Source organism: Aegilops tauschii, chromosome 7, assembly GCF_002575655.3.
Source record: "Aegilops tauschii subsp. strangulata cultivar AL8/78 chromosome 7, Aet v6.0, whole genome shotgun sequence".
Classification (NCBI taxonomy): domain Eukaryota; kingdom Viridiplantae; phylum Streptophyta; class Magnoliopsida; order Poales; family Poaceae; genus Aegilops; species Aegilops tauschii.
Genome location: NC_053041.3, coordinates 279,927,321 through 279,945,950, shown reverse-complemented (window position 1 = coordinate 279,945,950; position 18,630 = coordinate 279,927,321). Strand labels below are relative to the sequence as shown.

The 18,630-nt window shown below is 47.7% G+C and overlaps 1 pseudogene; it reads right to left on the bottom strand.

Annotated features, from left to right (window-relative positions):
* Positions 1–1,332: 1,332 nt before the first annotated feature.
* On the bottom strand, positions 1,333–11,382 carry LOC109759627 (protein WALLS ARE THIN 1-like; annotated as a pseudogene).
* Positions 11,383–18,630: the final 7,248 nt, after the last annotated feature.

Genomic DNA, 18,630 nt, shown 5'->3' with positions numbered 1-18,630 from the left:
GAGGAAAAAACGTTGTATTTTCTTCTCTCCTGTATAGCTGCATGTGCTCTAAAATAGTTGGTGGGATATTTAGGCATAGGAGATTATTATCACAATAGTAATTAAGTACCTTGTTGAGCTTCACATCAACACAAACATGTGATGCGAACCAACCTGTGGTTGGCGACGGCCTCGGGCGGTGTGGATGGGGGTGGGGGGGGGGGGGGGTGGATGGATCTCCTTCACGCTGCAGGCTCTCTCCCGCTGCACTTGACGGCTTACGATCGCGGTCGTTGGCCTCGGTGCGTTCACGGGGGCTGGTTGAGGTGACATCGGACCGGAGGAAACTCTGGGTGACTCGTTCATCCCGACGGTGGCGACGACCAGGGTCGCCGTTTTCCTCCTTGCAGGCGCCGTCGAGGTCCATGCCCTCCACCCCGACACCATGCCCGGGTGAAAACCCATAATCTCCTGTGATTGGGCGGCGGCGGCACTGCGAGTGTCGTACCCTTCTTGGAGGCGCCGCTTGGGGCGTTTGGATGCTCGGTTAGAGGAACTGCAGGCGGAGGGGATGTGACCAGTGGCAGCAGGTGGTGTTCGCGAAGGAGGAGCGGCGTGGCATTTGGCACGTCGACAACGGCGGGTCTCAGCGGCATGGAGCAGCGGGCCCTCGCCGGTGGGCGTGTGATGATGGACGAGCACAGGGCGGTGGAGCTGTCTGGCGCCATGGTGGCGTCGACGGCAGCGAGACCAGGCAAGGTTGATGCAGCAGTACAACACTGAAGATGGATTGATGGCAGGTGGCTGCGGCGGCCTCATACTCGGCAGGCGTCCTGGTTGAGGAGTGCGCCGGACTGGTGGGTGCCCCATACCCGACAGACGTCCTGGTTGGGACCTCAGGTCTTAGATGTTAGGTTTGGATGCGAAGTCTGTTTGGTATTAGGCCCAGACTATCAGCGCCCCTTCATCAACTTGTTAGGAGTAGCGACAGATGTTGCCTAGATGGTGGCTTTAGTGTTACTGTTGTATGACTTTGTACAATTTTGTGTGAATAATTAATAAAGTGGCTGCATGCATCGTCCAGATGCAGAAGCCGGGGGTCCTCCTCCTTTTCTAAAAGAAAAAGTTCAGGGCAACTGTTCAGGCCATTTTTGTACAATTATCGATATTATTGTGTATGTTGTTCAAATGCTATGCCAGGGCATTTTTTTCAAACTCCCTACCTTAACTGAGTGCACATAGGTGTGATCAACGATATGCAATATATTGTTAATTCAAATATTTCAAATCTCATAGAAATATATTGCAGTCAATTCTCACGGCAACGCACGGGTATCATCTTATAATAATTAGATAGGGTACCCAAACCAATACATCAAGCACACGTTTTTTCATTTAATTAATAAGCCTTAGTGCACACACCATAATCAAGCACGATCCAAACAATCCTAGCTAGTTTTAATCAAATCCGTCTGCATACTCGCTCACCACACCATACACATGCATGCATGCACGCACGCCTGAATTTAAACAGGAAAATTAGTAAATTACTCTCAGTCAATCGTTGAGAACGGACAGCAAGCAACTAAGTTTCAGACGTTGTCGGAGGTAGTTGAGGAAGGCGGCAGGAGAGGCTGGGTGATGGAGGAGCCCAGCTTGGCGCTCCGGACCTCGCGCTCGCCGCCAGAGAAAGCTGCGGACGCCACGGCCATGGCCGCCGCCTCCTTGCCGTTGCGCGACCTCTCCTCGCTCTTGCCCCAGAGCACAAGGTAAAGCCCGGTGATGATGGGCGCGGCGCCGATGATCCCGCCGAGGTAGAACTTCTCGCCGAGGGTGATGGAGGCCATGATGGCGACGACGAGCGTCTGCACGGGCTGGTACACCGCCACGAACACCGGGCCCCCGCGGTCGATGCAACAGATCTGCACTGCGAACGCCACGCCGGACGCGATGAAGCCCGCATTACCGTTTTCATTTGCCATGTCAGCTGCTAGCTCGCGATATATGCATAGGCCTACATAATCATTTCCATATCTCTTTGAGAGTCAAAAGCAGGCAGCTTAAGATCCGAGGCATGTATCATCATGGCTTCCACTCACTGAACTTTAACATTGAATAAAATGATACTCACTCCATTCCCTTATACAAAGCCACTATAAAAAATACATTTTACATCTATACAAGGCCACTAATGGTAATCGAGACAAAAATTAATGATGTTTTCTCGTACTAACAACTTGTTTAATACTTGCATGCATGTAGTCATAATGACGCTGAGCTACTTCCCTTCTATTCCTTCCTTGCATGCATGCGGAGCATTAATGATCTCGGTTAATGAAAAAAAATTGGCTTGTAAAGCACTCATTAAATTTTACCTTGGTACCTGTAATTTGAGTTTGTGGCCTTGTATAAGGGAATGGAGGGAGTACTGTAATTTGCTAGAGTACTGGTACTACAAAACAGTGAGCCAGACAGACATAGAGGTATACAGCTTGTTGCATTGCATCACTTTTAATCAATTTGCTCCTTTCTTTTTGACATAATAAACAATTTTTTTAATTAGTTTGTGCTCTGGATCGGGATATCATGCAATTAATTAACTGCGAATTAGGATGCCCTGCTTACGGCGTAGAGGATGGTGAAGATTTCGGAGCCGGAGTGGAAAACCCACGCGTCGGCGTCCCTCTCGAAGAAGGCGGCGATGACGAGGAACTGGATGACACCGAAGAAGCAGGTGTAGGAGGTGACTGACAACCTCGCGGGGTACTTCTTGAGCACCGGTGCCTGCAGCACCAGCCATCCGGACCACGACAGGCAGTGCCCGATCAGGTACACGCACCCCAGCGTCCAGTTCTTCCCCTCCCCGGCCACCGCTGCCAGAAACGGCACCTACAACGACTTGTCGTCGCTGGCGCCGACAGGGCCGAAGATGGTTGGGCCCTTATATAACGTGATCACCGATGCGCCCGCCACGCACGCCAGCGTGCCCACTACCTTGGCCACGCCGTCGCGCTGGTCGAGCCGCACCTTCTCGATTCGGAGCGCGGCGGCCATGGTGAAGGTGATGGCCAGCACGGAGTTCTGGATGGCGGGGGCGAACGTCGGCGACGTGTTGTCCAGGCCCAGCAGGTAGAAGCCCTAGTTGACGGTGATGCCGCAGAGCGCGAGGAAGAAGAACTGGACGACGAAGTTGAGGGTGAGCTTGGGCCGGTCCTTCTTCTCGAGGAAGTAGGCGAAGGGGACGAGGAGGATGAGCGTGATGATGTTGCGGTACACGGGGAAGACGAGCTTGCCGATGCCCATGTTGAGGGGCAAATAGCTCCCATGCGACGTCGTTGAGTTGAATTGTCCACAGAACGACGTGGTTGGTTGTAATGGCTCTCATGCGACATCTGCGTTGGAAAAAATAGCTGCCGTGCGACACTGCTGCCTAATCCAAAGACACATGTTTAAAACTCGAATCAGGTGAGCCCCTACGTAACAACCTGAACGCTGGACACAGAATGGCGGGACCCACAGCGTGGGACCCACTAACTTATCCAGCTCAGCATTGGTACAAGAGAGGACACCGAGCCGTGCAGCACCCAAGCCCTACCGCGACCTTCCATCCTCCCTCCCCGACCGTTGTTGTTCTTCTTCTCCGGCAACGACGTGCAGCAACGCCGTTCCGGGCCGCGACCTAGCAATGTTGAGCTCCGCTTCAGCCTCCCGCCGCTCATGGCCGCGCTATGGCGCAGTGCCCATGACAAGGTGCCCTGCATGCCCACGTACCGCACCCCTGAAGCGGCTAGTCACAACGACCGACAAGAATGGCAACCTTGCGCGGGAATTCGTGAAATGCGAGAGCAAACCAGAGCAGGGAAAGGTGAGATTTTACTTCTCAATATGCTAATTTTGGTTTTTGTCTCCCAATTTCATATTTTTCATCGGATTTGGGATTTAGGGTTCATCTTTCCGATTTCAGAAATTGAAGCAATGCGCCCATTTTGAGTGGCTAGATGAGTACATAGAGCGGATTCAACTGGAGGGTGCATCAGGGGAGCTCGATTTACCGTTGGAGGCAGAGAAGTTTGGATCGGGCCCGTCTGGATCTGGTGCCCCTGGATCTGGCAATTCCATTGGTGCTACTGTGGGGGATGCAGGAGTGACGGCAGAGCTGAAGAAGCTGAACAAGCAGATGAAGAAACTCATCGAATTGAAGAAGCAGGGCAATTTGATGGCCGGACTTTTTTATGTTTGTGTAATTGCTCTCGCATTTGTTTATGTGATGATAATTAATCGTTAGTGAATAGATTGGGTATCATTTGTAATCGTAATGATATGGATGTTTGAATAAAAGTGTTGCGCTGTACGAATTCGACATGTCTTCTCCACTCTGTTTCGGCCCCGTTTTTTCAGTTCTTCAGTTCATCATCAGTTTCAGTTTCAGTGGTAGATGGAGAAAAAGGAAAAAATGGTTTGTCGACAGTTGCCCGAAAAGGCCAGGCCCATATAGAAGGTAGGCAGGGCCGAATAGAACATATCCAGGCCCATTGATAAAAGAAGTGTAGCTAGTGCAAAAAAAAGTGCACACGATCACTGACATCGATATATCTTTTCGGCTTAGGTTATTTCACAAATTTTAAGCTTCCTGCAGTCATCTTTTTTGAGATAATTCATCTGATAATTATTTGAGCTATTTTTATGCACAAGCTATCATGTCCGATGGTAGGGTCCGGTGTTGTTTCGGCTAAAACAAAAGGTTGGTTCTAGTTAGCAGTCTAACTTGCAGTCTTTGTGAACCAAAAACATTGCAATTGTTTGGTTCTAGTTTATTTCAACCAAGCACCATTTTTATTTTTTTTGGTTTGTGCTATGGTGTTTTCAAAGTTTTTACTCATGTGTTTCAATCGAAAAAGGTTGTGCCCCTCTCAAAAAAAGAAGACATCTAGTGTGCCCCTAGTAGCATCTCCTTACAACATATAGAGGGGCATCCCCTTACAACATATAGTGCATAAAACATAAAAGGAAAATAATTAACTAGACACGTGCTAACAACAACTTTTATGATTGGATCATGTTTTAGTGCATTTTTTAGTTCACATGGCCATGTAAATAAAATGCAATGAAGAAACTTTAGGCCCGAAAAAACATTAATAGATAGCATGATAGAGGGGCATCGGGTACCCTAGTAGCATCCCCTTACAACATATAGAGGGGCATCCCCTTACAACATATAGTGCATAAAACATGAAAGGAAAATAATTAAAACTAGACACTAGCTAGAAGACACGGGCACACAAGCCCCAACCAACACAACACAAGCTAGATAGAAAGACTCGGCCAGCAGAACACTCGAACAACTCCTTGGGCCCTCTTAGCTGGCGCCCCTCACTCGTCGTTCTCCGGCATCTGGTAGGGGAGGGTGTGCATGCCATTGGGCTCGGGGAAGATGTGGTGGAAGTTGGTGAAGATGTTGTAGGTGGTGAACGCGATGAACTCGCATCCACACCAAAACACCTGGCCGAGGAGGTGGTAAGCGTCGTAGGGGTTGGTGAAGGTGACGTAGAGGCCGATGACGATGCCGTTGACGCCACCATCGTACAGCTCGTGGAGGTGGAACATGGGCGGAGTGCCCGGAGCGAGGTGGCGGTAGGCGGCTTGGAGGAAGAAGTGAATCAACTCTCTAGGGCCCCTCCACCTTGAGATGGCCCACACCCTCAGGCTATTCTCGACGATGACTCCGGCCGGGTAATCCCTCTCCGGCACGGTGCGAGGGCGACGGTAGGTAGGGCCGTGGAACCGCATGGTGGCTCGAGTGGTGGATTTGGCTCGAAAAGAAGAAGCGGAGGAGGCTTGAGAGATGAGTGTGAGAGGGATGAGGAAATGGTGCCCTTTTACAGCCGCGTTGCAGCCGTAGTCAATGTACACGATGCCTTCGATCATTTGCTCTCCTCCGTTCGTGGTGGCATAATTAATTGCACAAAACGGCAGAGCATCCAAAGAGGCACAAGCAGCACATGCGAGATGCTTCATTTTGGACTTGCATCGGCGGTGATGGTAAGGCTGCGGCGTGAGAAATCGTGCATGCCGTTGGGCTCGGGGAAGATGTGGCAATTAAAGGCGGAGCTGCACCACCGACACGTCCGTCCCGTGTCTCAGGTTCGTGCATGCAATTGTTTAAAATAGAAAATAGCTTAGATGCGACGTACCTATATGCTACGCCCAGGGTGCTGCTTTACTGCATCACTGCGTGCATGCAAATGGCTAGGCTGTGTCGATGCGTTCACGAGCAGAATAGCTAGGCTGCGACGCCGTTGCATGGCATGCATGGTGCCGTCGCGCGCAGCCCAAGAGCACGACGTGGCCGTGCGCACGCACGCCAGGCTCTGCCGGGCCCGATCCGCTCGGCCCAACAGTCACTGAGATGCTCCCCTTCTCAACGTTATCTGTTCGTCAGAGAAAAAAAGGTGGCCAATCAGATTGGAGAATCAGGGCTCCCACGGATCGCCCAAGCTACACTCGCGGAATCCTTCTAGAAGGCCTATCCGACGGCCGCAGTTTGGCGTTAGGGTTAGATGGGTTATGGAGGCAGTCAACGGGGTTTTGAAAGGTTTGACCGAACATTCAAATGTGTATAACTGATTCAAAAAAAATCTAAAAAATGAAAAACATGCGCATATAGTCTTGTTATGTTACGTAGTTATGATATAAAACGATAAACTTGATCTAATGATCTTTGCATGAAAAAACCTTCACAAATTGGACTATCTCGACTGAGGTTGCATAGAGTTCAAAGGAGTGAGAAGAGGGTTTGAGGTTTTGAAAATGCAAAAAATCAAAAACCTCACCTTGGCTTCATTTTGGAGTGACTAAGCAGGATCTGAAGTTATTTTTGCATTTTAATTTTTTAAACTTGTTTTATTGCTGACTTTGTATTAAAGGGTGTTTTTTCAAAAATAAATGTATTAAAGGGTGTTTTTTTCAAAAATAAATTAATAATATGAATACTTATTCAAAAAAAAGGTGAGACTTCGTATTGATCCTATATAGGTATAATATAAGCTAAGAAAATCTTTTTGGGTGATTTTGAGAAGGTCGAAAAAAAACTTGCTTAGAAATGGGGTCGTTTTCCCTTACTTTGGAGCTTGTTTGGACAACATTTTCAGTGACTATGAGTTGGACTTCGCAAAAAGGGTTGGATTTATGAACTAAAGTGCATAGTAGTATATAAAATAGTGCAACATCACAGAACAAACAAATGAACTCCAAAAATATTGGAGATAGGTTCAAATATGAATGTCGGTTCAAATTTGAATTTGAATTTCAAGTCAAATCAATATCATAGCACATAAGTTTTACATCAAAGAACATAAGTTTTCACATCAAATGACAACAAACTTAAGTTTTCACATCAAATCACATCACATTTGAATGATTTCGACTCTATTTCTTTTGCTTCTTTCTACCACTCGGTTTCTTCTCCTTTTTTCCACTGTTTGGTTCCACGGCGCACAGTTTGTTGATGCTGATGCTCTTGGTTTTCTTGCCAACTCCACTAGCCCCCCTCAACTTTTGCACCTGACCATGTCCCACTTCTTCAGTTTGCACTTCTGCAGATTGAGTAGATGACACACATTGTTCAACTTCTTCAGTTTGCAACTCAACACTTGGCAGCACAACCTCCAAACATGGCAACACAACAGTCAAAGCAGATTCGCATGGCAGCACAGCAGTTGCTTCATCTGCAACAGTTTCAGATTGCCCTAGTGCCTGCAAAACAGATTCAGTATGCATCACATCGTCCAAAACAGAAACAGTTAGCTCATGTTCAGCAGTAACAATTTCAGTTTGCTCCATATCTTTGTCACCAAACATTATCTGCTTAGTTCTCTTCCTTCTAAAGCCATTGAGTCTTGCTTTTTTCACTGGCCAGCATTGTTCAACAACAAGAGGTGGGGCTTTTTCTGCACGCTTCCTCCTAAAAAATAAAGCATTTCACTTGGTTAGATACTAGAGCAAGTAGCAAAATCAAAAACTTGCAAAAACAGTAACATAAACATACTTTGGCCTCTGAGGAGTGTAGATGCGTTTGGATGAACCAATTCTGTGCCCAAGTACCTCACACAACTTGCACCTATTTTTGTTACCTTTTGAGCCCTTTTGGGCTTTTCATTCTTTTCCTTTTCCTTTTTCCCCTTCTTACTACAACCACCTTTCTCAAACCAAGCTTTGAATTTGCTCTGTTTTGGCCTCCCAGCCTTTCTTCTAGTGACAGGGGGACACAAGGTAAATTCTATTTCCACCTCAGGCCACTGAGATTGGTCAGTCAGTGCAGGAATTGGACTTGCATATGCAGCTTTGAATTTTTGTACTGAATAATACTCATGCAAATATGGGTGCATATTTAACCTGGGTTTAGATGCCAAAAAAGTATGGCATGCTCACATTGTTTTCCAGTGTGTTGCCACTCTTGGCAAGTGCACTCATACAACTCAGTATTTACCACATGCCTCTTGCCACTCTTTGTATCTCTAACTTCAGCACCCTACAAGGAAGATTTCTCAACAGATAGATGTGAAAGATTTCTACTCCTATTGACCACCTGTTGTACCACTGCTGGAAGCTTGTCCCCTTCCAAAATATTAGCAATTTTTCCTCTCAACTCCCACAAACAAATGCTCATGATCCTTATTTGGTCCACCATGTCATGCACAGGCAAGTCTTTCAAATCCTTCACTTTGTTGTTAAAACTTTCTGCCAAGTTGTTATTGATATGATCACATTTATGGCAGTATTAAAACCTGAACTGTACCACAACAGAGAATGGTGGGTGTTCAACCATGAAGCAAATTCATTATCACTACATGATGCCAATATCTTACCAAGGTGATAGGAATGTGTCTATCTGGTGTAGGATCTTGCTGCTGGCCACATGCACCCAAATTCATCTCCTCTGATTTTTTATCAGATTCATCCACATATGTCCAAAGCACTCCCTCTGCTTAGCATGGGGGAAAACATTTTTTACTACATTTTCCAACCCTTTACATGCATCTGTGTGGATGGCCAAAGGAGAAACTGGCCCTATGCATCTTTTCAGTTGCATCATGAACCATATCCATGATGCCTCTGTCTCTGATTGAAACATTCCTATTGCAATTGGGAACATCCAGTTGTGTCCATCTAGAGCATTGCATGCAGCCAACTGACCATTCCACTTTCCAGTCAAAAAAGATGAGTCTATGCTCAAATATGGACGACAACCTACTTTGAATCCATCTATGCAAGGCTTCAAACACATAAAAAACTTACTGAAAAAAACCTTGCCATCCTCTGTTACCTCTGTACCTATCTCCACCACACTTCCAGGTGACCTATTCTCCACCTCTGCTTTAAAACTATACAACATCCTAAATGTATTTGCCCAGTCACCATACAATGATTTCATGGCCCTTTGTTTTGCTTTCCACACTGTGGTATATTACAGCTGGATGGGGTACAGCTTCTCCAAGTCAACTTTAAGCCTCTTTGCAGTAGTGTTTGGAGTCTTGGCTAAAATAGGAGTAATCTTCTCTATAACCCAAAGCTGTGATGTCATCTATGAAAATCTCTATGAAGTGGTCATACATGTATGCTGGTGTGGTATTTGATTTACCCTTATTGTACTTCCATCAGGTTGTCGTCTGGCAGACATGTACCACTTGAAAGGATTGCCACCACCATCATAACCTTTGCACCGAGCATAAAATTTCTTTCAATCAGTCCACATAGTCTTGGCATCAAACTCTTTTTTCACTGCATAGGTCCTAAAAGACATCCTAAACTCATCCATGCTTGGCCACAACTTTCCCACCTCAATAACTTGGTTCTCTTTGTCATACAAACAAACCAACTCATTATCATCTGCATCATCCACATCATCTGTAGCCTCTCTCATCAGCTCTTCTTCATCCTCATTTGCATTTCTTGGGCCTGTGTTACCATCATCAGGCAAAGAACTGTCATCCTTCTCCTTATCTTTGTCATCAACTTGAATGCCAAACATTTCATCCATATCAATGTCAGATATTGGTATAATGACCAAATCTGTTTTTTCATTCAACTCTACTACATTCCAGTCAACAACAATCTTCCTAGCACCATGGGTTCTCTCCTCTCCATCTGCATCAATCCCTGTATCTTCAGCTACTACAGTCGGTTCAGTCAACAATGCCAACATCTTCTTTTGTGAAACCCACTCATCATCTTCCACCTGTGCAGCCATCTTTGATGGCACATAACCAACTCTGGAATGAGTTTGCAGATCAATTAGCTCTGCATAAAATGTTACTTGTTTGTTTGCCCACCCTTCTTGCTGATCAATTTCAGCAACCATGGATTCTCCATCTTCAATTCTCACATATTCACCATTATAGTTGTCCAAACGTTGCAGAGATACCTCTTGTTCTGGACCCCAAACAATACTCTCCCCAATTCTCTCCACCAAATTGCCCACCGCCTTCTCCTTTATGCTCTCCAATTCCTGGGGATCAACATCTGCAAGTTCGACATGCAACCTCACGGTGGTATCTCCATCAATGTCTTGGACACTGCCATCACTGAGCTTGGCTTTACAGGGAAAAAATTCCACTATAATTGCGAATGTGGTGGCAGAACCGGAACCTCCCCTGTTTTGTCAATGGCGGGCAACGGCAGTGTAAGCGACAATCACTACCAAATCGAGTTCGATAACAGCTAAAAGAGAAAAGAGGGCGGCATTACCGATTTGAAGCACTGTCTCCTCGCTCCATCTCATTCAGCCCCCGCGCTCCTATCCAATCGAGATTCTAAATCGCCAAGAAACAGAGCATGAGGCCACAGATCTATCCAAAATTCTAGGGAATGGGACTAGGGTTTTGAAAATACTCACTCACAATAGCTTTGCCGCTGCCGAGAAAGGCGCTCCACCACCGCGGAGAATAAACCGCCGCCTCTGCCAAAGAAGATGCTTACGGCAGCGCCGCTCGCCCAGTCCATCACGGTCGAGTCGAGCACGGTCACACAGTCACCAATCGAGTCGTGGATGGTTGACTCTTGACGACGTGGCCCTAGGTGGACCCCACCAGTCAGAGCACATAACCCCCAGTGTCCCAACCAAATCTCAGCCTAACTAACAGCCAGCTAGCCGCGTAAACGGGTTGTCTTGCTTGAGCTATTTCTGCGCTGGGAGACGTCGCATGAGAGCCATTACAACCAGCGACGTCGTTCTATGGACAATTCAACTCAACGACGTCGCATGGGAGCTATTTGCCCCATGTTGAGCGCCAGACGAGACACCACGTGGAAGCCGGTGTACCCGAACTGCAGCGCCAGCATCACCACGTGGAGCTGCGCCTTCTCCGGCATCCCGCACACCCGACGAGCATCCACCGCGTCCACCATGGCTGCCCTGCTTTCCTCTCTTGATCTCTCTCTCTCTCTCTCTCTCGATCGAAGCAGCTAGAGCGAGCTGACGCTGAGAGACGAGAGAGGAAGGCGAAGCGGAAGGCCTGGGCCAGGGCTGAGGCGAATGAGGAGTGCAGCTAGGGGTCTCTACCTATATAGACACTCCACTCAGACAGTATAGGTCTGGCAGTGAAGTGAGCGAGGGTGGGAGAGGAACTTTATGCATAGGCCATCTGTATCGGTCGGCCGATATGTACTACCTTGCCTCCAAAAAAATAAAATGTACTACCTCCCATGGAAGTACGTGCACACTTTAGCAAGCTATAGCTTTGTGCGTGCTGCAAAGTTGAACCACTCGAGTTCTTCACTGGCCAGCAAGTACTTGCTAAACATCAAATGCTGCTAGCCTTTTTTTTGGCGGGAAAACCGCTGCTGGGTTTGTTCAGCAGAGCTTTCGCGGCTATGTTTCTTGAATCGGAAGAACCAAGCAAGACTTTTTTTTGCGGGGTCAATTGCATAACTTTTAACTCCGCCTATGTTGTCTCAACATAGCTGGCGTATGTTGTCTCAACATAGCCGGCGTATGTTGTCTCAACATAGCCGGCGTATGTTGTCTCAACATAGCCGGCCTATGTTGTCTCAACATAGCCGGTCCCAAGCCCGGGTAAAGGAGGAGGGTTGTGATAGGCTTGGCGAGCCAACGTAAAAACTCAGCCACTCTTATGGAGATGAAACCCAAAAGATTTTCGTTGGGGCGTAACCCTCTCAGCGACGCGCCACATCGGAACCCGGGTGTGGTGGAAAATGAGCAAGGGCCGGGCCGTCACCCCCCAGGTGGCGCGCCGTATCTTGATCCGGATACAGTGGCAAGTGAGCGAGGATCGGGTCGTCGCATCCTTAGTGGCGCGCTACATCGGTGCCCGGATGTAGTGGAAAATGAGCAAGGGTCTTCGCATTTGACTCGACGAGTGCGAAGGGTAAGGAAGCTAGCCGAGCCTAGGAGGATTCGCTTAGGTAGCTGGATCGTAGGGTCTCTGACAGGGAAGCTTTGGGAGCTAGTTGATGCAGCGGTGAGGAGAGGTGTTAATATCCTTTGCGTCCAAGAAACCAAATGGAGAGGACAGAAGGCGAAGGAGGTGGAGGATACCGGCTTCAAGCTGTGGTACACTGGGATGGCTGCAAACAGAAATGGCGTAGGCATCTTGATCAGCAAGAGCCTCAAGTATGGAGTGGTAGACGTCAAGAGACGTGGGGACCAGATTATCCTGTTCAAGTTGGTAGTTGAGGACTTGGTTCTCAATGTTATCAGCGCGTATGCCCCGCAAGTAGGCCATAATGAGAACACCAAGAGGGAGTTCTGGGAAGGCCTGGAAGACATGGTTAGGAGTGTACCGATTGGTGAGAAGCTCTTCATAGGAGGAGACCTCAATGGCCACGTGGGTACATCTAACACAGGTTTTGAAGGGGCGCATGGGGGCTTTGGCTATGGCATCAGGAATCAAGAAGGAGAAGATGTCTTAAGCTTTGCTCTAGCCTACAACATGATTGTAGCTAACACCCTCTTCAGAAAGAGAGAATCACTGTAACACCCCGCATGTAACTTGCCATATTTGTAACTCCGACTCTTGCCATTTCCGGCTATGTGTTATGTTTTTCCCTCCGTTGTCGGGTTTTGTTTTTCGTTTTGTATTTTGTCATGTCATGCATTTTCATATCATGTCATCATGTGCATTGCATTCGCATACGTGTTCGTCTCATGCATCTGAGCATTTTCCCCGTTGTCCGTTTTCCAATCCGGCGCTCCTATCTCCTCCGGTGCACCCCTCTTGTTTTCTTTCGTGTGCGTGTGTCAAACTTTCTCGGAATGGACCGAGGCTTGTCAAGTGGTCTTTATATACCACCCGGAGACTACCGATCAAGTTTTGTTCCATTCGGAGGTCGTTTGGTACTCCAACGGTTAACCGGGCATCCGCAAAGTCCATTTGAGTGTCCAGCAAAAACCCCTCCAAAACCAGCCCAAAACCCACCAAACTCTCTTCCATGCTCTAGGTCGTTCGATCACGATCGTGTGGGCGAAAACCGCACCTCATTTGGAGCCTCCTAGCTCCCTCTACCTATTTATAAGTGGGCATCCTGAATAACAGAATCGCAGTCTAACCCTAGCAAAAATCCCTCGCGCCGCCGGACAGCGTCCGCCCGCGCCGGACACGTCCGCCCGCGCCGGCGGACGAATCGCCCGTCACCACGTCAGCGTCCGCCGCCGCCGTTCCCCGCCGGCCCGCGGGCCCGACCCCGGCCCTCCGGCCCGACCCCGGCCCTCCGGCCCGCCTCCTCCCGCCGCCGCTGCCTCGGGCCCCGTGCCCCGCGCCGCCGCTCGGCTTCCCGTGCGCCGCCGCACTCGCCGCCCCGCCGCGCCTCCGCCGGCCGCCCCGCCGCGCCTCCGCCGGCCGGCCCCGCCGCCCCTCCGCCGGCGCCGCTCCGGCCGCCCCTCCTCCGGCCATCTCCCTCGCCTCCTTCCCGGTCGCCGGCCCGATCTCCTGTAGCTCGGGTTCGATCCGATTGGTATGAGTCCGTTGACTTTTTCTCGAAATCCCCCTCTAATTCTTCCAAGTCCCAGAATTCCATCAGCAAGTGCTCCTGTTCCAGATGTGATAACTTTGTGCATGTGGCTCCGATTCGCGAGTATAATACGTCAAATTGTTCGTCTCGTGATGCTCTTCATTTTGTTCAATTGCACCATGGTCATTAGAGGTCATCTTGATGCCCAAATCTTAGTTGGGAGAGGGTTAGTTGCTGTTAATCTCTGGTTCTTACCAGAACTTGGAGATTTGTCATTTTTGTATCATTTAATCTGTGCATCTTTTGAGCATGAGCTCTACATGTGTTTTGAAGTATGCCATGCCATCTTTCCAGTGGTGTAGTCCATGTATTTTTGTGATCTCTGTGGTGACTAGCACAAGCATGCAAAGTAGGCCCCGTAATATTTCTGATTTCAGGGACTTGGTGATTTCTCCAAGTCCTCGTCTGCTGTAACTTTGTTGCCATGTAAACTTGAGGCTACAGAGAGATCCATGCATATTTTGGAGATGTTCAGTAAGGATGTTTTGTAGCTATAGTTGTAATTGATCCATTCCTGCAATGGTTTGCAACTTTAGAGTGCCATAGCATGACTCAATCGTGCTGTACTTTTGCTATAAAATATTTCTGGCAGATTCTTAACATGATATGCATTTTTGCCAAGCTTATTGTAGTTGATCCATACATGCTATGCAATTGTTCTTGCCATGGATAGCCTCATAAACATGCCATCTTGCTGTAGGTATGCTTGGTTTGTCATGCATTGCTCTGTAGTGAGTGCATCAAGCTCACAAAGAGGCCTACATATTAATATTTCTGCCATGCTCTGTTTTCTGGTAAAGTCTGAAACCTGATAACGAAACTTGCCATGTTAACATGCTTGTCATCATTTCTTCTGGTCCTTTTTAGCTTATGGTCAGTAAGGGACTTTTGTCATGTGCTTTTAGTAGAACACTTCCATCCCTTGTTTTGCTATGTGAAGTTCCTGTAGCATGTTGATTTCGTGCTCTGAACATTGCTACCTGATGCTGTTTTCTGCCATGTCAAGTTTTTCACCAAGTCTGTGAACCTGTAATCTTTTGCACTTTTGCCATGCTTGTTTGAGCTTGATATGTTGTGAACTAGCCGTAGCTCAGTGTTCATCTTTTGTCAAGCATCTCCTGTAGATTACTACCATGTGCTTTGTTGCTATGTTGGGGTGCTGTAACATTGTTACTTGTTGTATTTTAAGTGCTATCTTGCTGTTTATCGCAGATTAGTGTCATTCTTGTTTTGCTCGCCTTTTGCAAACCGTGCATCCGATTCCGGTGATCTTTATATCGATTTCGACCAAAATCATCTCATCTTTCCAGTGGCATGCTTGGTTTTCTAAGTTACTTCCATGTTCATCATTTTCCTTCCGGAGCACGCATACGCATCGCATATCATATCTTGCATATCATACATGTTTTGCATCATGTTGCTTGTGCATTTCTCGTTGTTGATTGTGGTTCCGTTTGTTTGTGTTCTTGTCTTGGGTAGAGCCGGGAGACGAGTTCGTGAACGAGGAACCTGTCGAGTACGCTTACGGGGATCAAGCTTTCGACAACTCTGAGAATCTTGCAGGCAAGATGACCACCCCTCGAAATCACTTCTATCTTTGCTATGCTAGTTGTTCGCTCTATTGCCATGCTCGCTACCTATCACTTGCTATATCATGTCTCCTATTTTTAGCCATGTCAGCCCTAACCATCCTTTCCTAGCAAACCGTTGTTTGGCTATGTTACCGCTTTTGCTCAGCCCCTCTTATAGCGTTGCTAGTTGCAGGTGAAGTTGAAGTTTGTTCCATGTCGGAACATGGTTATGTTGGGATATCACAATATCTCTTATTTAATTAATGCACCTATATTTTTGGTAAAGGGTGGAAGGCTCGGCCTTATGCCTGGTGTTTTGTTCCACTCTTGCCGCCCTAGTTACTGTTATACCGGGATTATGTTCCTTGAGTTTGCGTTCCTTACGCGGTCGGGTGATTTATGGGACCCCCTTGACAGTTCGCCTTGAATAAAACTCCTCCAGCAAGGCCCAACCTTGGTTTTACTATTTGCTACCTAAACCTTTTCCCCCGGGTTTTCGCGAGCCCGAGGGTCATCTTATTTTAACCCCCCGGGCCAGTGCTCCTTCGAGTGTTGGTCCGAACTGAGCAGACTGCGGGGCCCCCTCCTGGAAACTCGAGGTCTGGTTTTACTCGTAGGATGTCTCATCTGGTGTGCCCTGAGAACGAGATATGTGCAGCTCCTATCGGGATTTGTCGGCACATTTGGGTGGCTTTGCTGGTCTTGTTTTACCATTGTCGAGATGTCTTGTAAACCGGGATTCCGAGACTGATCGGGTCTTTCCGGGAGAAGGTTTATCCTTCGTTGACCGTGAGAGCTTATGATGGGCTAAGTTGGGACACCCCTGCAGGGTATTATCTTTCGAAAGCCGTGCCCGCGGTTATGAGGCAGATGGGAATTTGTTAATGTCCGGTTGTAGATAACTTGTCACTTGACCCATTTAAAATACACCAAGTGCGTGTGTAGCCGTGATGGTCTCTTCTCGGCGGAGTCCGGGAAGTGAACACGGTCTGTGTTATGAATGACGTAAGTAGGTGTTCAGGATCACTTCTTGGTCATTGCTAGATGACGTCCGCTCCTTTGCTTCTCTTCTCGCTCTCATTTGCGCAAGTTAGCCACCATATATGCTTTTGCCGCTGCAGCTCCACCTCTTTGCACCTCTTTGTCCTACAAGCTTAAATAGTCTTGATCTCGCGGGTGTGAGATTGCTGAGTCCCCGTGACTCACAGATACTTCCAAAACCAGTTGTAGGTGCCGACGATGCCAGTGCAGATGATGGCGTCGATCTCAAGTGGGAGTTCGACGAGGAACGTGGTCGTTACTATGTGTCTTTTCCTGATGATCAGTAGTGGAGCCCAGTTGGGACGATCGGGGATCTAGCATTTGGGGTTGTCTTATTTTCTTCTGGATTTTGACCGTAGTTGGTCTATATGATTGTATTTTGGATGATGTATGATGATATTTATGTATTGTGTGAAGTGGCGATTGTAAGCCAACTCTTTATCCCATTCTTGTTCATTACATGGGATTGTGTGAAGATGACCCTTCTTGCGACAACACCACTATGCGGTTATGCCTCTAAGTCGTGCCTCGACACGTGGGAGATATAGCCGCATCGTGGGCGTTACAAGTTGGTAATCAGAGCCTTCCCCGACTTAGGAGCCCCCTGCTTGATCGAATCGCTGGCGTTGTCGAGTCTAGAATAAAAATGTTTTGAGTCTTAGGATTATATATATCGGAGAGTAGGATTATTTTTACTCCTCAGTCCCTTCGTCGCTCTGGTGAGGTCTCCTGACGTAGAAGTTTTGACTACTCTCTCCTCAAATTTCACTAAATTTTTTTTAGGATCACGCGGGTATCTTGGAATCGTTCCGATCGATTTGTGACGAGAACATTGTTCTTGGTGCCTCCTGTCATTTAGGGGTTGTGGCAGTGTCCCGGGGAGTTGAGCTCCGAGGTGTTGTCGTCACAATTTTATCGTTGCAGTTCTGGAATACCTGAGTTTCGCCGACATCGAAATCTCTTTTATGCAGTTGTTGGTGAGATCACCTCGACGCCACCCAGTACTGGGGCGGGAGTTCGGGAGTATTGCCATAACTTGTATAACGGATGCTTTTCGAAGGTTGAGGTAATCGATTTCCGAAGGTTTCTTGGTTATGTGTTGACGGATGGATACAGCTGGATCTAGGGATTGCTAGTTTGGGTGATATATATTTTGTGTCCCCTGTATCCCTTACACCAGATTGCATAACCAGAAAGTTTCGGGAGTTTATAAGTGGGAATTCTAGTAGCCTTAGGATATCTTTCTGACAGACGCATGATATGAGATTGGGGTTCGACGTCTAGTGGTCCGCCTGTATACGGTTGATTTTACAGTGGTCTCGTTGTGTCTTAAAGAGTCCATGGCTTTGCCGACTCGGGGACGCTTCGTATGTCATGTGCACAGCCTTGTACATGATGGTGCTGTACGATTGAGCCCGTGTGGGCCCCACCACGAAAACTTCGGACGAAATATCTATCATATGTTTGTTCCGGCTTATTTTGCAAGCCAATACTTTGTTTTATCTTGTATTGTGGTATTCGAGTTACTTCGAATTCATATGTTCATTCCATATCTTTTTCAAGTGGCTTCTCAACTTATGGAAGTGTGATGGTTTACTACGGAATTCATTCGTTCATCTTCGTTCGAATGTTTATTGTGAAGACTATATGTTGCAATTTCTGTCCGTTGATTCTACTTATCTTTGGTCTATCAAGATGCTAACGGATGTCACCCTCTTCAGGATGGCTCCGCCAACGCGTCAGAATCCGGATCGCAATGAAGGGAGTCAAGCGAACCCTCCGCCACCACCTCCACCTCCGGAGGCATGGCAAGCAATCATGGCAGCCACCAACGCCAATGCTCAGATGATTCTGCAACTCTTGCAAGAACGTACTCAAGGGCAAGGCAATCAAGGCAATCAAGGTCAAGGCAACAATCACTTTCACTTTGCCACACTCAACCAGTTTCTCGCAAATCAGCCCAAGTCTTTCAGCTACTGTGCCGAGGCCACGGATGCCGATGATTGGCTCGTGG